This window comes from Armigeres subalbatus, chromosome 2 (assembly GCF_024139115.2).
Source record: "Armigeres subalbatus isolate Guangzhou_Male chromosome 2, GZ_Asu_2, whole genome shotgun sequence".
Classification (NCBI taxonomy): Eukaryota; Metazoa; Arthropoda; class Insecta; order Diptera; family Culicidae; genus Armigeres; species Armigeres subalbatus.
Window position 1 is genome coordinate 461,803,037 of NC_085140.1, and position 19,080 is coordinate 461,822,116.

At 41.8% G+C, this 19,080-nt stretch overlaps 1 protein-coding gene across 2 annotated transcripts in view; it reads right to left on the minus strand.

The window, feature by feature from the left end:
• The window catches only part of LOC134213871 (uncharacterized), a 243,659-nt gene that overhangs the window by 192,569 nt on the left and 32,010 nt on the right, over positions 1 to 19,080 (minus strand). For both annotated transcript variants that reach the window (XM_062693307.1, XM_062693304.1), the window contains exon 2: positions 18,057 to 18,089. The gene's annotated coding sequence lies outside the window, so the exon portion shown is untranslated. The remainder of the gene's footprint in view (positions 1 to 18,056; positions 18,090 to 19,080) is intronic.

Below are 19,080 nucleotides of genomic sequence, written 5' to 3' on the forward strand. Positions count from 1 at the left end.
TTTCTTCCTTCTTCTTTCTTCTTCTTCTTTCTTCTCCTTCTTCCTCCTTTTCCTTCTCTTTCTCCTTCTTCCTTCTTCTTTCTTCCGTCTTTCTTTTTCCTTCTTTATTTTTCTTTTCCTCCTTTTACTTTCTTCCTTCTTCATTCTCCTTTCCTTCTTCTTTCTACTTCCTTCTTTCTACTTCCTTCTTCCTTTTTTCTTCTTCCTTCTTCATTATTTCTATTCCTTCTCTCTTCTTCTTTCTTCCTTCTTCCTTCTTCGTTGTTCCTTGTTCCTTGTTCCTTCTTCCATTTTCCTTCTTCCTTCTTCCATCTACCTTCTTCCTTCTTCCTTCTTTTTATTCTTCCTTCTTCTTTCTTCATTCTTCCTTCTTTTCTTCCTTCTTCCTTCTTCTTTTTTCTTCCTTCTTCCTTCTTCCTTCTTCCTTCTTCCTTATTGATTCTTTCATTCTTCTTCCTTCTTCTTCTTCTTCTTCTTCCTTCTTCCTTTCCATAGGTTTCTTTGTTCACTTTTCTCTTCCCACTTTTCACATTTCACTTCTCACTTCTTACTTCTCATTACTCACCTCAATTTTTTTAACTATTCGGCCAAACGGCATTCGGCCAAACGACCCGTTCGGCCAAACGGCATTCGGCCAAATGGCGTTCGGCCAAACGGCATTCGGCCAGACGGCATTCGGCCAAATGGCCTGACACCTTTTAGGAGCATTTTCCTTAGTTTTCGGAGCATTTTTCTGTTGAATAGGGTTACCAAGCAAAACAATCAGCTTCATACTCCAGGGGCTATACAATGGTGCATAAGATTCTACTTTATGACAGCCAATTTCAAGGTACTTTTTCAACTATTTCACAATAATTCTTATATCAATATACTGCGCAGATATCATTAGTTAAATAGCAAATCTTTGTTTTCTAAGGAGCATTTTCAATTGTTTACGGTACATTTTTTCGTTTCTACGGTACAGTTTTCAAATGTTTACGGAGCATTTTATATATTCAGCGATTCCACGGGAAAAGAATAGAGTTGAAAAAAGTTGGCCAATTTTGCTCAAAATCGCTTGGTATGTTCTTCATCGAAAATAATTAGACCTGTATTTTTTATTTTTTTATTAGGGTGATCATATGTTCGATATAGGGTTACTATAAAAATTGCTATTTTTCGAAATTTTTATTTTAAAAAAATCATAACTTTTGAACCACTGGATCGATTTGCAATATTTTGTATGGATAGAAAGCTTATTACTTCTAGTTCTTACTAAAATTTTTGGTTTGGTGTATTGGTGTACTCAAATTTGCTAAAATGGTCAGAAGTTTTCTGCCCATACACACATGGAATGAACGCTCAGCGGAAACGGAAAAATTAATGTTTAAAACCCTAAGACAAGAAACTTATTCATAACCATTTAAAACGTATCATGACTTGTTTTTAAAATACTTTGTGAAAATCCTACAGAGAAATGTCTGTTGAAAACCTGTGATCATTGCTCGGGTACGCAGACACTGGAGAATGACTTGATGAATTTTCTTAAAAATGTCAAACAGATGGTTGTCATTTAAATTCAATGCGAATGGATGCAGAAGAGTATGTGGAAACATTTTTAGAAAATTAAGCGAATTATCTCCGCATAATGTTATTGCAGAGCATCAAGGAAACTACTTAAAACAACTTAAAATTAATTTGGAAGCAACTGCTTGCATTATAATTGCTGACTTCTGAAAATTACTCTTTTGTTATTCAGGACGCTATACAAGGTTTTCATTGGGCAAACGCTCAATGCAATAATCCTTCCTTTTGCCATATATTATAAAGATGAAGCACAAAATTTAAAGTTTACAAGCTTCATAGCAATCTTCCATAATTTACTAAACATAACCATGTTGCCGTTCGGCTGTTTATAACAAATTGTGTGAATTTCATTAAAAAAGCTACCTTACCTGAAAAATATCCATTTTTTCTGATGGATCAGGCAGATGACGAAAATAATAATAAGATGACTGCTTTAAATTTGTGGCACATGTACAAAGACTTCGGTCTTAAAGCAGAGTGGAACTTTTTGCCACTTGCCATGGAAAAGGGCCTTGTGACGCTTTTAGGAGGTGTTCTAAAGCGAAACGCCTCAAAAAGCAAGTTTACAAAGGCCATCATATTACAAACTGCATACGAACTTTACTCTTGGGCTGTTTCTAAAGTAGATTCCAAAATATATTACGAGTTTTTCTCGGAAAAGATTACAATGCAATGGAAAAGAAAATAAAGAACCGTTATACTCGTGTAAAACAAATCTCTGGGACACAATCGTTTCATTACTTTATGCCACAAAATGGAAATTACATTATCGTGAAACGGTTTTCGTTTTCAGATGAAGAAAAGTGTGTTGAATTGTAAGAATTTTGCTATGTAATATTTTTTTTGATGTATTATGAAAAATAAAATAATCAAATTAAATGCTGAGTTTTAATTGAAGGTAATCAGAGAAAACCATTGCTTGTAGTCTAAAGCATTGAGATTTGAGCTACCATTCCTCAATATAGCAGAGCCAAGATTCTCTCAGACAGCGCTGGTTGCCAAATTTTTATTAATACCAATGGAAAGCATTCATTACACAAAGAATTTCAACGTAGATTTCATTGTTCGGAAAAATTGTGTTTTTTGGACTTCAAAATTGATTTTTTAACTTCACTAAATATAAAAAAATCTACACGCTAATAAAAAATATATATTCTAGTTTCAGTTCGGTTTACTCAAATGACCCTTTTGTGGAATAATTCAAAATAGGTTAGTTTACTCAGTCGTGGTTTACGCTACCACTCAAATTTGGCATGAGTGCCTCTGCAACCCTTATGAGCACTCATGCTGAATTAGGACGCTAACGGACCATTGTAGTTCCAGTTAAAACGTTAACCATGGTTGAGTAAACCCTAGCAATGTTGGTCTCTGTTTTCAAACAATTTGAGGGTGATTTATAGTTCTTACATTTAATGGGGTCAGAATTGGACAAGCCTCCCTACTTTTGATAGGTACATTACTTCACAAATAAAACTAGATTTGTAAACATGGTTATCATGAATTTATTAGGAATAAGTTTGATAACTTCAACAGAATCATTCCTGCAGTTATTTTGAAGTGATGGAAAATTATGCTCATTCCATGTGTATGTTCAGAAAAATTGAAATTTTCAAAAAATGTAACACAAAAACGGCTCGATGAACATTTCTAATTTTTTGATATGTTATCAAAAAATGTTTGAATTTTCATAAAAAAAAATATAAAAATATATAGTCGTTGTGGTCCAACATTTCAAAAATCATAAAAAACGAATATTTTGGCCATTTTAGCAAATTTGAGTACACCAATACACCAAACCAATATTCTTAGTAAGAACTAGAAGTAATAAGCTTTCTATCCATAAAAAAACATTGCAAATCGATACAGTACAAGTTATGATTTTTTTTTAAATAAAAAAATTCGAAAAATAGCGTATTTTCTGGTAACCCTATATCGAACATGGTCACCCTAATAAAAAAATAAAAAAATACGGGTCTAATTATTTTCGATGAAGAACATACCAAGCGATTTTGAGCAAAATTGGACAACTTTTTTTTCAACTCTATTCTTTTTCCGTGGAATCGCTGAACGTTCATTCCATGTGTGTATGGGCAGAAAACTTGAAATTTTCAAAAAAATGTGACTAAAAAACGGCTCGATGAACATTTCTAATTTTTTGATATGTTATGTAAAAATATTTGAATCTTCATAAAAAAATATAAAAATATATAGTCGTTGTGTTCTAACATTTAAAAAATCTTGGAAAACGAATATTTTGACCATTTTAGCAAATTTGAGTACATCAAAACACCAAACCAAAAACTTTAGTAAGAACTAGAAGTAATAAGCTTTCTATCCATAAAAAATATTGCAAAGTGGTTCAAAAGTTATGATTTCTTCTTCTTATTGACAAACGCTCTATATTGGCGAATAGAGCTCCCTATTATTCACCTTACCCACTAACACAGATTATCCTTCCCCGGATATCTATGAAGGTAGTATGAGTTCCCTGCATCTTCATTAGTAGATATTGAACTTACCTTCACTTCCTTCCGTGATTGTAAGGACGTAGCCAGGTATACAACTGCTACTGTATAGAAAAAAGGCACTAATCCCAACTTTGAATTCGATTTGGGCTAACTTTTGTTTGTTTATTCAATTAACACTATGCCCAGAGTGTCGAGAAAAGTTTCCAACCCGAAAACATCCTAAACCGGACCGAGAGTCGAACTCGACATATCCGGATTGGCAATTCTACGCCTTTGCTCGCAAAGCTACTGGAGACCCCACTCGAGGTTATAAAACTATCGTAAAAATGCCACTACTTATGAAATCATGAAATTTGATACCGCATGATGGAATTTGAGTATTTTTCAAAAAAGATCCCTGAGTTACCCGGACAACACGACTATCGGTTTCAATCGGTTCAACTATAGTCCAGGAAGCACAAAAATACCATAGAATGCCATAACTTTTGTACTCATGAGGTTTGATATGTGGCATAATGGGTTTTACTTATTTTTCAAGTTTGATCTTTGAGTCGATAATCGGTAAATCCGTTTACCGGTTCCAATCTGTTCAAATTAGGCCCAAATTTGATTCCATCAGTTCTAACAAACTCAGAAGCACTTTATCCGGGAATAATAAGCTCTTAAGCGTGAAGTTTCATTTCGTCAACTCACTGCACTATTGTGACTACATTACGCGCAATGCTTCTGTTAATCAACGGAAATAAAGAATTCAGTTTCTTTTGTTTTATCAATCATTGTGCCCGAGGTAAACAATAGGAAACTTTCATTCCCCAACAAAGGTTTGTACAAAACGGCCTTGCCAAGGAGGAACGCATTCATCATAGCCTAGCGGATCGCTGCGTTTTCTTTCTCCATGGCTCCCTTCGCGAACATATTTCACTTTGCATCGCCTACCAGCACAAATGTCCCGAGCAGGCTTTGTACCCTTTTCCACTTCCTTCTTATGGAACCTGAGCACTGCACACTCTCTCTCGTTGCACCTGTTCCATTCAACACTCTTTCCTCCCCCCTTTTTGCATCCGGCCATGGAGCATATGCTCCCATTCCTCGCGCGCGCGGGCAGCATATCTCGTTTAGAGTTCAGCAGCCTTTCAGTGCAGCATCATTCGGCTCGCACTTCCCTTCAGGGAGGCCAGATAATTTTGTGTTTGTTTTTCCCGTTCCACAAAGTTGTAGTGATAATTAAAAGAATTTCTGTTTGTTCCGTTTGGATTTGGAGTGTATATTTAGATTGAATTTCCATAAAATTGGATTTCGTATTTTAAATTTTACGTAGACATTGAACAAACATTTTCTGCAGAAATGGATTTTTTGAGGAAAAACGCGCTAGCAAGACTAACCAATGATATATCACGCGTCTCCATAGTTTTCACGCACCATCACTTTTCTTTTAATATTATCAACTTTATCAAGATTTTTTGCAATTTTAAAACGGCAACAGCTAACTTTATTTGAACACATTCAGCATTAGATGAAAATCTCTATTCTCTTATAATCGTAGGCCCAATTTTTTTTGTCTGTTTTCACAGCTTAATACCTTTATTAATATTAGCTTCTGTAAATCTCTCTTAACTTAAATTTATTGACTCTATAAAGACCATTTCAGATGCAAAATTTAGTGCAAAACATGAATGGTTACCCTGTTTCTTGCTTTCAGAACCAAAGACATGTCTTCACATCTGGCATCCCTATTCTAAACTCTTTCCAGCATCACCCTCCACTGGGTCCGCTGCATCCACGCTCAACACAAGAAGAGCAAATAAAGCGAAACGACGACGACTCAAGGGAACACACGTTCGTTTCGCTTCGCTCTGCATTATATGGAAATGTGGACGCTGCAATCATCATCATCACCATCATCATTTCGGTGGCAATCGAACAATCCGCCAGCCACAGTGCAGCAAGATGGGTAGGTATGCGACCTCCTCAGGGGGTGTCTCGTATTCATGTAACTCTGACGAAACTCGGCGTGAGCTTTCGCAAACACGAGAGCACTTGCTACGAATTTCCACAACTTACGAACCTCGCAAACGCACCGGAGAGCGACTGGCAATTGTTTGCATTATCCACCTGTTTTCCTGATTTTCCTCTTTCTCCCACAAGCGGGCTCTCCCGCTCCGAACGCGCCAGCTCCTCTCTGTTTATATTTTTCTCAACTCTCCCACTCGCGGCTCGACGATCGCGTCCGCGAGGGGAAAACTATGTGCACTCTCGGTATCCATTCGACCAACACAGACGGCACCGCAGCTCTCGCTCTGGTCCATTATTCCGAACCATTAGAGGGGGAAGCCCACATAATAGCTCCCATTGTAAACAACCCAAATGCCCCCCCAACGAAGCAGAAAGAGACCGCCTCTCCACTCGCACGCGCTAGGGAGCATTGTGGGAGTGCGGAACAATATTTTCCATTCTTATTCGTTCGTGTGTTCTGTTAGGATTTGGAGGGGAAATACCAACCTCCGGTCGCCGCTATTTTCCAACAACAGGAGGGGAAATTTTACGTTTCTCTTCCGTGAAATCGGCTTTGTTTACATAGTATTGTGTGTATTTCTATTTTCCACTTTCGTATACCTACATTTTCTCGCATACACAGCTACAATAATGGGGAGTATTGTGTGCTGTTCGTTGGTGTGTGGGAATTCGAGCGGGAGAAAAACCCAACCCCCTTGGGCCATTGGGATGGGTGGTCGGTCGCACCACAATGGGGGCTTTGATATGGGAACGATGACGATGACGGTGGGATGGGTGCTGGCGGTGTAAATGAGAGGAAATCTGATTCTTCTGAAAATGGTACCCATTCCTGGATTGTCTGGTTATTTTCGGAGGAAATGGATGGAACGGTGCTTTTCTGGCTGCTGGGGGCGAGCTCAACTGTGCACAAACGGTTGTGCAATGAAGAAAATCGATGTTTAGGTAAAGGTTTGCAAATTGTATGTGTGGAGTTGCAAATTTTCTTGAGTAAGAACGCATTTCACGATTAGAAATTTTGTAACCTTCTTTTCAATAGGTTTCCTAATTAGCATAAGTTTGTTATAAATGCAAATCTGCAATTATTCTTTGAATTTTTTATGTTCTACAAGTGACAATTTCTTGACTTTTCCTCATCTCAACGCTCAAATAACGTAAAATTGAAAAATGGCTGCTACAAGAAAATTTCAGAGCTTTCTTATTGTCAGATGAAATACGATGATTATAATGGAGTTGTCCAAGTTAGTACCCTTAAACAACCACTTAAACAAAATTTATCGTGATAGCAAGACATTCTGTGCACAACGATTTTTTAAACAAACGCAATGATACATTGGCAGAAACTTGTTGCACAAATATCTTATTGAACATTAGACACACTTTTTAAAAAGTCGCATTGACCTTTTATTCTACAAATAGCATTTGACGAGGAATTCACTTCGGTTCACTGATGGTAGCTGAGTAGTCTAAATTATCTACTGTGCTTGAATAGTCTTATTCCAACAGCGTTGTTTTATGAAGCCATGATAAGTTTGGACAACCAGAGAAAGCGGACATTATTCGCGCTTCAGAACATAGTTCGATGAATAAAGAAACGTACGATCTGATAACACTATCCGGTTGCCTGGTTAAGCAGGAAACCCAACTCAGTGACGGGTATTCGTGCCTGATTGAGCAATAAATCAGGGGTAGAATTTATAATCTTGGTTGGGACGTTCGCGATACCTGTCTGTGGGGAAAAGAATGAATCTGAAAAAGCATTCGATTTGTTTGGTTTGGTTCGATAAAGCGATTTCATAATAAAAAAAAATGAAATAAAACATTTTCAAGTTAAGGAGTTTTGAACCGTAGACCTCTTGATCTACAAGCGCTGACACTACGACATAGCCCACTCTAAATCCATACTAGTGGGTTGAGCAATGATCATACTGGATGACATTGCTCATAAATCATAGTCAACTTTGTTTTAGCATGGGGAGAATGGTCTTGCTATTCAAATGTTGATTATTTCATGAAATTATTTTTCTGCTTTTTAGGCATTTTTTTGGCTAAATATACTTAAAAGCCATAGAATAAGCCCTCTAAATATCCTAGTATCAATGTCAAAGTGGTAGATAATAGTCTAAAGAAGTCAAAGTCGAGTCAAGTACAAGACCTTACTGTTGAGCTCGAAATACGTATCTGTCAAGGTACAAATAAGTGGTGGAATTAAATGGGATTGTACAAACTTGTCTTATGACAAGTGAGTCTAAAGAAGCTACGACTACTACGACTATTGCTTCTATTATGTAGAGTAAAGTTGGTGCATTCAGACTACATTTCTATGAAAAAGTCTGAAAAATCACAAATCTTGTTTGATGCACCTCTAAACATCCATGGATTTGGCTGAAAATTGGTCAGGAGACTCCATTTAAGATACTCATTGAAATCTGGAATATTTTTGAAAATGGTGAACAGGTCTAGTATAGATGTTTTTACATATTCTAAATCTGCATAAAAAACTGAGCGGAACTCCATTTTTTAGAATTTTTGGAGCATCGAAACTATTTTTAATTAGCATTTTAAATTTATATGGGACTATGCTGCATGGGCCAACATTTATGAATGTCTAGAATTCTATCGAATGAATAAGTTTATTTTTTGCTGTACAAAAATGTAAATAAAGATTAGAAAAACATTTGACACTTTATGTCAAACTGTAAAAAAACTTTTTTTTTTGTGCTAAACAACCCAATTGACAATTATAAGCAATGAAAGCGAATTTGAAATATGATCATAGTAGGCATGCGGAATAACAGTATACTAGTTACGAAAGAAAATTTGAAATTCAATCTCAGTAGGCTTGCATGGGATGCTAGATTTTTCAAAGCGTGATGCAGAAAACCAATAAAGGTCATTCACTGCTCCATTATTGATGCGTAAAGACGCTTTCTAATTTTCACTAGTTAAATATCTGCGGATGAGTAAACTGAGTGAAGATTTATATGACTACGACACTGTCATCATAGATAGGGAGCTACAATTCTAGTAACGGTGAGAAATCGCGTATTTCTTCACATACATCCATGGTTGTAAAAACTTCACCATAATTACAGGCGCCTCTGCATGTGTCACATTCATGGCAGAAAGAACCGAGGCACTTGGCAGTATTTCAGCCCAAATGCTGTTGTCGTCGTGTTAACGAAGTGTCTGCGAAATTTGATTTTAATTTGTCCAAGTTAATATTTAGAAATAGGATCAGTGAATAGTTTGAATAGTGAATCTATCTGTGCGACCAGTTCGAAAACTAGTAGAAATAAATAAAAAAAGTCAAAAACAAAAATTTTAGAGAATTCCATATTATTTATCGTTTTTGTACTTTAGTAATACTATTTTGCCATGGGATTTTGAATCAATATTGTTTACTTGTAAGCAATGCTGGTTGTCAAAACTTCACCATAATTTGAATGCTAGTTTCATCGCAATAGTGCATGAAAAAATGTTCGCGTTGTATCGTGTTTTTCTTGGTCTTCAATGATTATCAAGATGAAAACCAATATTGAGGGTATGTAAAACGTTTTCAAGCATTTTCAAGCAAGCATGATCCGAAACATTCGCGGGCAGCAGGGACTATGTCCAAGGGCTTGATGGGCTTGCCTAGGATGTGGTGGGGTTTGACAGTGGGCCCTGTTAAACCTCTATAAAAAGCTGCATGTATCCGCAAGTAGGCCCCACCAAAGCGACCGTGTGCCGCTCAAAGCGCACAAGCCCAAGTCCTGGTGTTAGGTGGGACGCTAAACAGCCCTGACCCGACGGCCCTCCGACGAGACAGGAGGTTTGCGCAGGCCCAATAAGCCGCCTAGAAAACCAATCATTACGAACAATATAAGAGATAATGCGACTCGATATAATCGGCAAAGACCTAGGCGACGAATACAGGATCACGATTGGAAGCTTGGAACATGGAATTGCAAGTCGCTAGGTTTCGCAGGTTGCGTTGAATTACATCCCCGCAACTTCGACGTCGTGGCGCTGCAGGAGATTTGCTGGACAGGACAGAAAGTGTGGAAAAGCGGGCATCGAGCGGCTACCTTCTACCAAAGCTGTGGCACCACCAACGAGCTGGGAACCGGCTTCATAGTGCTGTGTAAGATGCGCCAACGCGTGATTGGGTGGCAGCCAATCAACGCAAGGATGTGCAAGCTGAGGATTAAAGGCCGTTTCTTCAACTATAGCATCATAAATGTGCACTGCCCACACGAAGGGAGACCCGACGACGAGAAACAAACGTTCTACGCACAGCTGGAGCAGACATACGATGGATGCCCACTGCGAGACGCTAAAATCGTCATCGGTGACATGAATGCACAGGTAGGAAGGGAGGAAATGTATAGACCGGTCATCGGACCGGATAGTCTGCACACCGTATCGAATGACAACGGCCAACGATGCATAAACTTCGCAGCCTCCCGCGGAATGGTAGTCCGAAGCACCTTCTTTCCCCGTAAAAATATCCACAAGGCCACATGGAGATCACCTAACCAAGAAACGGAAAACAAAATCGACCACGTTCTAATCGACGGTAAATTCTTCTCCGACATCACGAACGTCCGCACTTACCGCAGTGCGAATATTGAATCCGACCACTACCTCGTTGCAGTATGCCTGCGCTCAAAACTCTCGACGGTGTACAACACGCGTCGAAGTCGGACGCCGCGGCTTAACATTGGGCGGCTACAAGACGGTAGACGCGCAGCAGCTGGAAGTGGCACTCCCAACGGAAGAGCAGCTAGGCGCAGCGTCTCTTGAAGATGGCTGGAGAGATATTCGATCCGCTATTGGTAGCACCGCAACCGCTACACTTGGCACGGTGCCCCCGGATCAGAGAAACGATTGGTATGACGGCGAATGTGAGCAGTTAGTGGAAGAGAAGAATGCAGCATGGGCGAGATTGCTGCAACACCGCACGAGGGCGAACGAGGCACGATATAAACAGGCGCGGAACAGACAAAACTCGATTTTCCGGAGGAAAAAGCGCCAGCAGGAAGATCGAGACCGTGAAGAAACGGAGCAACTGTACCGCGCTAATAACACACGAAAGTTCTATGAGAAGTTAAACCGTTCACGTAAGGGCCACGTGCCACAGCCTGATATGTGTAAGGACATAAACGGGAACCTTCTTACGAACGAGCGTGAGGTGATCCAAAGGTGGCGGCAGCACTACGAAGAACACCTGAATGGCGATGTGGCAGACGAAGATGGCGGTATGGTGATGGACCTGGGAGAACGCGCGCAGGGCATAATTTTACCGGCTCCGGATCTCCAGGAAATCCAGGTGGAGATAGGCCAGCTGAAGAACAACAAAGCCCCTGGGGTTGACCAACTACCAAGTGAGCTTTTTAAACACGGTGGTGAAGCTCTGGCTAGAGCGCTGCACTGGGCCATTACCAAGATTTGGGAGGAGGAAGTTTTGCCACAGGAGTGGATGGAAGGTGTCGTGTCCCATCTACAAAAGGGCGATAAGCTGGATTGTAGCAACTACCGCGCAATCACATTGCTGAACGCCGCCTACAAGGTACTCTCCCAAATGTTATGCCGTCGACTAGCACCAACTGCAAGGAGTTCGTGGGCAGTACCAGCCGGTTTTATGGGCGAACGCTCCACCACGGACCAGGTGTTCGCCATTCGCCAAGTACTGCAGAAATGCTGCGAATACAACGTGCCCACACATCATCTATTCATCGACTTCAAAGCCGCATATGATACAATCGATCGGGACCAGCTATGGCAGCTAATGCACGAACACGGTTTTCCGGATAAACTGACACGGTTGATCAAAGCGACGATGGATCGGGTGATGTGCGTAGTTCGAGTTTCAGGGGCATTCTCGAGTCCCTTCGAAACCCGCAGAGGGTTACGGCAAGGTGATGGTCTTTCGTGTTTGCTATTCAACATCGCTTTGGAAGGGCTAATACGAAGAGCAGGGATTAACACGAGTGGTACAATTTTCAACAAGTCCGTCCAGCTATTTGGTTTCGCTGACGACATAGATATTATGGCACGTAACTTTGAGAAGATGGAGGAAGCCTACATCAGACTGAAGAGGAAGCTAAGCGGATCGGACTAGTCATCAACACGTCGAAGACGAAGTACATGATAGGAAGAGGTTCAAGAGAAGACAATGTGCATCGGTGGTGACGAAATCGAGGTGGTAGAAGAATATGTGTACTTGGGCTCACTGGTGACTGCCGAAAATGACACCAGCAGAGAAATTCGGAGACGCATAGTGGCTGGAAATCGTACGTACTTTGGACTCCGCAAGACGCTCCGATCGAATAGAGTTCGCCGCCGTACCAAACTGACAATCTACAAAACGCTAATTAGACCGGTAGTCCTCTACGGACACAAGACCTGGACGATGCTCGTGGAGGACCAACGCGCACTTGGAGTTTTCGAAAGGAAAGTGCTGCGTACCATCTATGGTGGGGTGCAGATGGCGGACGGTACGTGGAGGAGGCGAATGAACCACGAATTGCATCAGCTGTTGGGAGAACCATCCATCGTTCACACCGCGAAAATCGGACGACTGCGATGGGCCGGGCACGTAGCCAGAATGTCGGACAGTAACCCGGTGAAAATGGTTCTCGACAACGATCCGACGGGCACAAGAAGGCGAGGTGCGCAGCGGGCAAGGTGGATCGATCAGGTGGAAGATGACTTGCGGACCCTCCGTAGACTGCGTGGTTGGCGACGTGTAGCCATGGACCGAGCCGAATGGAGAAGACTCTTATATACCGCACAGGCCACTTCGGCCTTAGTCTGATTAAATAATAAATAATGATCCGAAACATAGGTGATCAATAATCATTATATTAATTGCTAGCTTTTTTCTACCTTTTTTCCAATATGTTTTACAAAATAAAACTTTTGATTACATTCCAAACCCGCGCAACGAAAAAAAAAGCGTTGGAAAGATTGGAGTTTAGCTCCACAAAAAAACATTTCACGCATCCTCACGCAATCGTGACTTACTTTATTTTAATATAGTGAAGTTTGCTAAAATGGTTAGACAAAAAAAATCACGGTTTTGAGTAACAAAACTCACATTGCATATCAAAGAATATTGTGGCCGAATTTCATAAGATTTGGTCAACAAAAAGCCCCCCCCCCTGACAATAATAGAACAAAACCTGCCAAAGCCGTCATTTCCCCTACTCGAAGTAAAAAAATAAAGTACATCTTCCCGGAATATTTAGTAAGTGATAACCAAAGAATGAAGATTAGCATAAGAAAGAGCATATTCACTGGCGAAGCGAATGGTAGTTCTTGCTCCAAGTGGTGCTTTTTTTTACTTCACTGCTAGATGAATGTTAAGAGCTTAAGAACAAGAACAAAAATATACTTTGCTGTTTATTGAATGCATCTACAGACGACAAAATGATAAACACAGTTTTGGTCACTAGGAATTGTTTCGTAAATGTCTAAAAAAAATCTAAAATAAGAAATATCTAACATCGGGATACCATCGAACATTCTATCCCCTTGAATTTTTTTAAGTAATTACTGCAGAATTTCCTCAAAGATTTTTTTCTTCAATTCTAGGATAAAATATAAGGAATTTTCTAAGAAATTTGTGAACAAAATCCTAATGGAATTTCTAAAAGAACTCCTGAAGGAATCTCCGACATCCTTAAATTTCTCCAACAATTCTTTCGGAATTTCCTTCTTGGATCTTTTAAAACAGATCAAGATATTGCTTTAAAAATTCAGAGAAAGCATTTTAAGGAAATTACGAAAATATTTTCGGAAATTTCTGTTCACGAGTTCTTTTAGGATTTTTTTCGAAAATTAATTTAGGAATTTCCTTAGGATATGTATGAGGAAATCCTTCGGAAATACTTTTAGTAGAACTATACGAAGTTTCTACAGGAATTGTTCCGGAAATTTTGTTGAAAGTTTTTTCCCGCAAATTTATTGAAGAATGAAAAAAGGAATGTGTACTAACGTAAGAACATCGAATGGAAATTTCAAAGGAGTTTTCAGATGAAATTTCCGGAAGAACTTTGGAAGCAATTTCCGAATGATTTCTAAAACAATCCAAATAATCTAGAGCAGATTGCCAAAATAATTCTAAATGGAATATTTGAAAGAATTTCTTATTAAATTTCCGGAAGAGTGTTCGATTGTCAAAAGCAACTCCTTGTAAAAAATCGAAGAAATTTCCTGAATCAATTTTTCCAGGATTTTATAAAGGAATTCATAAAAAAACAAAAGTAATACTTCTAAACGAATTACGGAAGGTTTTCCCGAAACAATTTCCGTAGGTATTCTCAAAGAAATTTTCGATGGAGTTTTCGTAGGAATTCCAAACAAATTCCCAAAAGAATGTTTAAAAGAATTTCAGAAATAATTTTCAAAGAAATTTTCTGAGAATCTAAGCATTTACATAAAGAATTTCTGGATCAATCTCCAAAGTAATTTCCAAAGAATTTTCCGAAAGAATTCCTGGAGAAATTCTATATATCGCCTGTCCACGTTAAATCTCGGACACCCATCTTCCACTGCGATTTTTTAAATAATTACAAATTACTGAGACGATCAATTTACATGGCAGCTGAATCTCTTCGCTTTATGTGACATTTTCAGCATGTTTTCGTTGTCGTCTAAATTGATAAAATGGCAATAAATCATTTGGACAATATCTAAGTGTCCGAAATATAACGTGGTCAGGCTTTCATAAAACCCTGATTTATCCACCTAGCGGAGTTAGTACCATTTTCGTCCAAAAGAATAAGAGTGAGTGTTTATTAGCGTGTTTTGCGCATAGAAAATAGTATTTTGACCATATCTTCTGATCCCATAGTCCCATAGATCACATAGTCCCATCCCATAGTCCCATAGACTTAGTAATAAGTCATAGTCCGATCTGGCCAATTTTAAATAGTAAGCAATGGGACAGGATTCTCCGTCGAATGGAACTTGTTCTAAAAAGCGTGTCTACAAAATTTTGTACACATACACACATACACACACATACATACATACACACATTGCGGGCAGCAGGGACTTTGTCCAAGGGCTTGACGACCCATCCCCATGGCCACTGCGAGTTAGACCGGGACCATCGTCCCTAACCCCTAATCCCAAGGCGTCAAGCGACCCGTGCCGAGGGGATGCATGGCCAGGGGGGTGAAATAATAAGCGAGGCCTTTAACGGAGCCTGTGGGGTACCTGGGCACCCTCCACAGTAATTGTCCCTTACCGCGTCATGCTGGGCTCTGGCGTGGTGGACCTCTTTTCCCGAGCAACTCGTGGGACCAAAATGGAAAACCAAGTCAATTCTTCAATTAGTGGTAGTAGTGTAGGCGACAACCCCTTCGCAAGAGGTGGGTTGTTCAGGTCTCCGCCTAGGAGGCTAGAGGCAATAGTCGGCAGCTCAGTGCGCAGCGCCAGCGTAGGTCACTCAACCTTCCTCTCGGCTATAAAAACGCCGGTAGGGGTTATTGACGTCCCATGGCTTGTGGAGGCGATGAACCGCAAACGCGATGGGCTTTCGGCCTTCGAGGTGGCGACGGAACAGCTGGACGCCATCATCGACTTTGCGTCATCGCATAATATCAGCAAGGACCTCAAGAGGAGCTTGCAGAAACTTCGAAAGTCGATGCTGGACGCCATGCTGGAGAGGGCGGTCGGGACGGCCAAGTGTAAACCCGTGAAATCGGTGGAGTCGAGGTCTACCCAGACTGAGGCCCAAGGATTCGCGGACTCGGGCAAGGTCGAATCGACCGAAGGCGTGCCAGCGAAGACGGTGGTGCCAAAGTCTACCCAGACTAAGGCTCAAGTATTTGCGGGTACGTCGGGGGTGACTGCTCCAACGGAGCAGACACAAAAACGGGAGAGACAGTCTCCAGGGGATGAGCTCCCTGGGGGCCGCTCCAAAACGCGGAGGGTTACTACCCCGAACAAGGGTAGTGGGGCTGGGAAGCTGAACCCCGGTCAGGTACCTCCAAAACCGGGGGAGGAAGGACCTGGAAAGGTCCGTCCACTCAGGAAAGACGGTGGTAAGGGGTTACGGCAGGCTGAAAGTTCTCAGCCGCACCAGACCAGGGAAATAGAGGGGGATGACGCCTCCTGGACCCTGGTCAAGAACAAGAGGAAACCGAAGACGTCAAGGGCCGAAAAGAAAGCCCAGGCGAATGAGGGTAGCAAGAAGTCTAGGGTAGGCGCCAATCGCTCCAGGGGCGATGCCCTAGTCATCACGGCGGACGATGCTAAGTACTCGGATGTTTTGAAGGCGATGAGGAATGACGTCAAGCTCGGTGAACTCGGCGCCGACGTACGTCGAATAAGACGTACCCGGATGGGCGAGATGATACTCGAGCTGAAGCGGGGCGTCTCGCAAAAGGGCGCCGCCTACAAGAAGTTGGCGGAGGAGATCCTAGGCGAGACGGTCAAGGTGAGGGCACTCACGACGGAGGTGAATCTAAGGGTTAAAGACCTGGACGAGATCACTGAAGTCGAAAAGCTCGTCACGGCACTGCGGCGACAGTGTGAAGTGGAGACGCCCACCGCAGCCGTTCGGCTACGGGAAGGTCCGGCAGGGACGCAGGTAGCATTGGTTCGGCTATCTGCAGCGGACGCCTCCAAGGTAGTCAAGTTAGGGAGCGTCAAGGTGGGATGGTCGGTATGCCCTGTGGGCATATACGAGCAACCCGAAGTTTGCTTCAAGTGCCTGGAACCGGGGCACAAGCAATGGGACTGCAAAGGCCCTGACAGAAGCAATCTCTGCCGAGGCTGCGGATTTGACGGGCAAAAGGCACAATGCCGCACGAACCCTCCCAATTGTTTGATTTGTTCGATATGCCCGGCGTTTAAGCGTGCTGCAAAATCACAGTGCAGGTAACGCAGCTGGCTTGCTCGGCATTGCCCGAGTGTCCGGTGTGCGTAGGTTTAGAGGAAACGGCGGAACACGTGTTGTTCGTGTGCCCGCGTTTTCGCACAATGCGTGACCACATGCTTGCCACATGTGGTCTGGACACTACCCCGGACAACCTAGTTCGGAGGATGTGTAAAGATGAAGTTGGCTGGAACGCCGTTTTATCGGCTATCGCCCAAATCGTCTCGAAGCTACACAGAGGCGCGTGGACTCAAGGATGGCTAGTTCAGGCGCAAATTAGAGGTGGTCCAAGGGATCGGAGTCGGCTTCATGGGTCAATTGGGTCATACCGGTGGTCATGCTCTGTGGTCGAACTCGATCCTTTTATCGAACAAGTGGCCGTGCGAAGAACAAAATGGAATCGTCGCTTTCGCGGCGTCGGTCAACCGGGCGGGTTCCGAGCCTGAGGCCGGAAAGGGGTCCTCATCAAGGCTGGGGCAGGCGTAGGCACCGCGTCGGCAAGTCCCTCTGTGTGCTGGCGAATAGGCCTTATCGCAGAAAGGTCAATTTGGGGTACACGCGGCATCATCATTCTTGATACCAGTCGTGCAGAGGGAAGCAGGCGCGAAGTCGACCCTTCCCACCTTCCGAGGACATAGGGCGTGGTAAGGCCACCTGGAAAGCCGGCAACGCGCTGGCACGATACCATGGTGTTCTTCTAAAAAAGCGAGTCACGATGTTCGGTGCTACAAGGACACTCAGCTAACCTCGAGGGTGCGTTGTGCACTGGCCCCCTTTGAAACATTACTTTCTGGTTGTACCGAAGGGACTATGGGCTTGGCGGCAATGGAAACGATTTAGCAGGTCGGTGATGTAGTCCTGCCTCCCTCGTTTGCTGTTGGAGGTGATCCCTAACCCCGCACTTCCTGGACAACCCAGGATGTCTGTTGAGCAGATCCCCCTCCATTGCTTAGGAAGAAAAAAAAACACCCAGCCACCGTGTGGCAGGTATTCTCATAATTTTATGTAAAAACTAAGCATAAAACTACATACAAAAATGATAGATTTGCCAATCAATGTTAAGCATTAGACCTCAATAAACGTAATCTGTTCTTTTAATTTCATCTTTAGAAAATTTGTTCACTAATTAAACTTACCGAAAACCGAATGGAAAATTCCAAATTATCGTCCTGAAAATAGAAAAGAAAATACAGAAAAATATGAGTGATGAGCACGAGCATGAGTACAGGAAAATATCAGTGATGCTACAACAACTAAAATAATGTCTCATCCTGAAGTTGACTAGCAAGAAAGTCCAGACTCTTAAGACACTTAAGACGGCCTTACTATCGAGGGCGAAATTTGTTTCTGTAAAATACAAATTTTTGTAATTGCATGAGGTCTAATGGCAACTGCAGATATTCTAATAAATAAGCAATAAAACAAATATCTCTTCAGAGTAAAAAAAATGAATTTTTACTTGAATACTGAACCAGTTTTATTTGTTTTCTTACATATATCTGCATGCTTAGTGGAAGAGCCACACTCCATGAACACAAAGAAGACGTACGAAATAAAAAATGTCGTACAAAATATCAAATAAGTATACACATTTTTTAAAATATATTCTACCAATAAGCTATTTATTTAAAATTCGAGTCGCTAAATACCGCCAGATATCACTCCCAGAATTTCACATGTTCCATCACTTCTTGCATCTCTCCCGTCTTATAGAACAACAGACATCATCGCCTCTAAATGTCCATTGAAATTGTTAATTAAGACAGACATATGCACTTCCAAAGAATGACGACCGAGCCGGGCCGGTCCGATTCTTATCGCCCATTCAATCATCCATTCCCATCTGCTCCCGATACATCATAAAAATGCTGTCCATGCGACATCGTCTGCCGAAGTCCGACACAAAAACCGCTCCCGTTTCGATGGTCTTCATTTTTCACTGTCCCCAGCCTTGTCCGATCCGATGTCGAAGCTGTGTGTAAAATGCGTAAAACCTCCCTACCTCATCACGAAATTGCCCACCGAAAGGCAATCATTTTCCAGTTGTATTACTCCTGAGCGGGGGATGTGGCATATTCTTCCCACACCATCCGACGTTCCGGTCAAAGGTTGTCCGTCGGGGTATTTTGGTTGTACTGAAAGGTTATAGTTTCACTAGGG